Source organism: Drosophila santomea, chromosome X, assembly GCF_016746245.2.
Source record: "Drosophila santomea strain STO CAGO 1482 chromosome X, Prin_Dsan_1.1, whole genome shotgun sequence".
Classification (NCBI taxonomy): domain Eukaryota; kingdom Metazoa; phylum Arthropoda; class Insecta; order Diptera; family Drosophilidae; genus Drosophila; species Drosophila santomea.
In genome coordinates this window covers 5,198,110-5,203,080 of record NC_053021.2, presented here as the reverse complement: position 1 = coordinate 5,203,080, position 4,971 = coordinate 5,198,110, and the positions used below count along the sequence as shown (strand labels likewise).

The window sequence follows — 4,971 nt, the reverse complement described above, 5'->3', positions numbered from 1 at the left end:
TACGGAACTGCCGCACAAATAGAGCCAAAACCGAAAGAAAAAATTAACGAACAACAATTTTTTGTTTGACAAGCAAACACGAAACGAAGCTCGATTCGAATATCAGCGAAGATTCGATGCTCTAAATAAATCTGGTATAATATCACCATATATTGGTATTGATACTGGTGAATTCAATTTGTTAATATTGACTTTTAAATGTAAATTACAATTTTATTAAAATAAATAATATTTCTTGTATACTATTCAATATACTTTAATCTGTAGTAGATAGGCTTTAATTTTTGTATAGTTAATCGATGGGATTTGATTTTCAAAAGAGGCTTTTTCCGGGTGATTCCCGGGTGCTTTTCCCCCACCCCGTGTCAATTCAATCCGGTTGGGTTAATGCCCGGATCGCCGACACACTCCGTACTCCGGACTCCAATCGATTCCCAGTCTCTCACGCTGACCATTCACAAAGATGTGATATCTCGCCCCCTGTCATATCACGTGACACAAATCAAATTCACACCGCAGTCAAAAAGAAAAAAAAAATGTGGTATATTGTATGTATGTGGATATATATAAACGTCGCCCTGAATTCATTTCAATGGGTTTTCTATCGCTTGTGGAATGGGAGATGGTTCCGGGGTTGGCCTATGGCAATTGTGCAAATAGAAACGACAAGTTTGTCGACTTGATTAACGAGATAATGACCAATGAAGTGCCGACTATTGACCAATATACCCCTCCCCGGTTCCCCCACAACTATATAGTCAAATATCAGCACCTTATTTGAGCAGAGCGTCCAAACCGCTGTCAATCATCTGCCACACGATAAGCGGACCCTCAAGAAAAAAAAAAAAAAAAAACCAGCCAAAAAAAAATATATATATCATCCGACGGACCAGGTTCTACCGAGATTTGAACTCGGATCGCTGGATTCAAAGTCCAGAGTGCTAACCATTACACCATAGAACCGGATAAATGCGCTGCTGTAAAATTCCAGGCAAGTGAAAATCGGCGCATCTGTGAGCGCTGGAGAGAGGTGGAGTGCGGTTCGGGCTCTGGTTTTATAAATAGCCCGTTTCGTCCCGCTCACTCCCACTAGGCCTCTGATGAAGGCCAGTACACAAAGCTAAATAGGATCTTAAACAGAACAAGTTAAAGTACATGCATCTTCTAAAATAAGCTGTAATCTTTCACATATTTATACATTTTTGAATATAACTATCCTCTTTTAAAATTGTTGTGATTTTTTGAATATTATCCATTTGTTTTTTATAACTCAAAACATCAAATTAAATTGTAATTTTAAGTGTAGAGAAAGAGAGCATCTGAAAGAGAGTGAGAGCGAATTGCATGCGGGAGCCAAGGACGTCATCCCAGTTGGTTTCGAAAGTACTTGTAGGCGAATGTGTGTGTGTGTGGGTGCCTATCAATGTCCTTCTGCGAGGTGGTGCAGTTCGTCAGTGGGAAGCGGACTATTTATCAATTGCTAGATAAGCGGCTGAATTTCATTACGTAATTACGTCGATTGAAATGTTACGTTTTGCACAAACAGTGCTAGTCAATATATCCTTAGAGACTTACCGTATAATTGGATTAAGTGTTGGACTTCAACAAGGTTTCTCTAATAAATACAGGAACTCGAAAAATCTGAAATTGAAACATTGTTACCTGAAAATGTTTTATTATATTAGCTACATGTAAGGGTATCGAAATTGCGCACACATTTTTCAACTGATTATTTATTTGTATTTTCCTATGTCAAATATTTATACACAAACTTCGTTCTTCCGCTCTCGACTTGAAAAGGGTCTCCGTGATCGAAATATCGAGATAACCCCTTTTTTTTTTGCCATACTTCGGTTGGGGTGAGGATCTGCAGAAGCGAAAAGAACAACAAACTGAAGTTGCCACTTAGGGAAGGTCCTCGAAAACGAGATGCATTCGAAGGGAAGTCCCTACGATAAATACATACTTGCAACTGCGTTGTAATAAGTGATAGTAATACACGTGCTGTGTAATACAATGTCGAGCTCAACAAATAACATGCGTAATTACCAAAGGATGGGACTTCCTTGTAAGGAAAGCTCTGAGAATCGTTCCAAAAATATGAATATGGTGTTATACATTTTTATTTCTATTTCAACAGGCATTCCTTTACCACTGTAATTTCGAGCAGGGATTGCTTAACTTGGGGTGGTTCTTGGCACCCTTCCCATAAAGAGAGGGTTCTTGAAAACCAGCAACAGGCTGCGACATGTCTGCTCCTGACAAGGGTCAATTATGCGCATCAATTAAACTGTATTCAAACTGAAATTAACAATTATATAGTCTCCTGCATTTGCGTTGTAACCCAAATAGGAGTAGTAATCAAACGGAGAGGGGCAGAAACTTTTGTTGCCAAAAGGTACATCCTCTAGACATCAAGACAATTACAATTACATTTATGGCGGCGCAAAAAGACGCGTTTTTGTTGTCTACTCATTATCATAGTCGACCCGCCGAAAATCAGGGCGTTGAATTATCAAAAGGTTGAGATTCTAGGGCTGCCGCCGATCTGGTCTTTCGAAAGAAATATAAATAGAAAAAAAACGTATGGTTTCTGTTCAAGAAACTCAGACACGTAACTGTGAAACATAAAAATTGACAAATCGAAAACGAGTTGTCCGCACGCACCTCAACATATTTACACCTGATCATAGGCCCCTTTTTCGACGCTTTATGGGTTTTGCGATCACTTCTTAGGGCCCACGGTCACCCATTGAATTCCTGATTCAGCACGTTCTTTTCCACCAATTCGGAGTAATAAAAATTCTCTCCAAATCTGTGACCCATACTAAAGACGATCATTAGCATTTGGAGTGGAATTGCGTCATGTAATGCAAGGGGTAATACTCGGTCTACTTAATGAGGCCGCAGAGGAAAAATACAAAAAAATTTACATGTGTGGTTGGGAGAATTCCTTTTTATCCTCAAAATTTTCAGTTTATGACTATTTGTTAAGCTGAAAATGTTGTGGGAAAAGTCCTGGAAAATAAATAGTTAAGTACTCAATATACCGGCTATAGTTTTATGTAATCCCTACCAAGATAAGCAAAGTTGGAATCATAAAAATGCAATGAAAAAACCAGGTAAACTGACTTTTACCTGAAGCCGTTGCTATCTGCCCCGACTTCATTGAACGATTCGGGCTGTAAATAACAAAATATTTGTATTTCATTTTCGGGGGAACTCACTGATAAACGATGTCGACTATTTTAAATTAAATTTCTTATATATGTATATATATTTTATGACCATTTTTATATTGGGTGCCACCCTCCGAGTTTGTCTGGGTAATATTTACACTTCTGATCGCCCGGGGGCGATAAGTCCTTCTCCGGACCCTCGAAAATAAGTGTCCGTTGCGGTTGGTATGCAACTACAGTGGGCATCGATTCGGTAATCCTAATGTAGTCTTGCAATTTAAATTAAATATTTTAAACTAGCAAAAGCCCTTAAGCTATTTCGTTATAATGCAGCTTTATATGTTTCAACTTGATAGCTTAGGCGATCTTTAAATCATACTTATCGACAGTCTACTGTGTGATAAACGTACAAACTACAAGAATCGCGTTCCATTCCCCTTTCGAATCCGATAGGTGCTCGACACGCATGTAATCTCCCGACAGATATCATTCCGCATTGGAATAGAAATATATAAATTTCAAGCTAAAGTCAAATTAATGGATGCCGGCGCAAATATTTGCCACGTCACTCCGTCAAGTGATTTCAATATCATAGCCTTTGGTGGGACTGTACCATTAGAAGGGTTTTCCTTTATTTTGCTTATTGTTATCCAAATTTCGGTTACCTACTCGGTGGCACAAGGACAAGCTTCTTCTGTAGGGAAGTGGAAAAAAGGGGGTTCAACCTTTTCGCTTTTTCGATAAATCTGAATCTTTTTGTTTCCCATTCATTACGCTTTGATTATTGTTTGCAAACTGAATGAAAGTTTGTCCTTTTGCGGAGCACTTCAACTACTGGGCTGTACAGGTAAGAAGCCTGCCTTTGTCTTGGCTTTTCTGAAGATTTGAGCTTCTTTTGGTTTTTTCTGGTTTTGAATTTCAGCTACGAACTTTTTTTTGTTATTGGGATCGCCGAAAAGAGCGGTTCACAGGCTCGTCATAATGACGCTTATTATTCTACATCATTCCACATATTATTCTATGTATATTATACCCGCGACCCACAAAACTGACAACTGAAAATGCTTTTCAAATGTTTTCCCCATCCCATCGCGCGCTTTTCCACTTTTCACATTCGTTTCTATCTAAGTGCCGGCGAGTGGAAAATGTGTCAGACGCTTTTGTGTAATGCGTAGCGACAGAAAATCGGACTGTAGCTTCAGCTTCGTCACTTGCCATACATATATGTATAGTGTCGTCCAGAGCTAAAAAAAAAAAAACAATCGCGAAAATTCGGCGAAAATAGTAACATTTTTGTGATGCTTAAAATGCTGAAAAACGCATAATTATATATATTTATAAATATCTTAATTTGTAGTTGTAATAACACAGTAGATAAATTCATTAGAAGTGGAGGAATTTTATCAAAAAAGTCGTAAGTTCTATAAATGAAATGTGATAAATTACAAATAATTTGTAAATATTCAGTTTGTTAACAAACCAATTCAAATATGTATACGAAAAGTTAGCATGTTAGGGCCTATCATATTTTATAGCTTCGCTAGTTGGAAGCAAAAAGTTAGATTTAATCTGTAAATAAGCTAATGGCCATCGAAAAGTTTTTGAAACTTAAATGCATGTATGCTAATTTAAGCGTTTGAGAGGCTCGTCTGCTAAAGAGAAACCTACAACTATTTCCAGAAAATTTAAGCAAAGTCGGTTCGGCATTCTAAATGTGACAATCGTGGCGAGATAACTAATTTAATTAATGCATAACCATAACGATTATTTTCGTAATTATATACACACTGCC

The 4,971-nt window shown here is 37.8% G+C and overlaps 1 non-coding gene across 1 annotated transcript; it reads right to left on the bottom strand.

The window, feature by feature from the left end:
• Window positions 1-891: 891 nt before the first annotated feature.
• Trnaq-uug lies at window positions 892-963 on the bottom strand. The gene has a single exon. It is a non-coding gene; the product is annotated as a tRNA-Gln (tRNA).
• Between the last annotated feature and the right edge of the window lie 4,008 nt (window positions 964-4,971).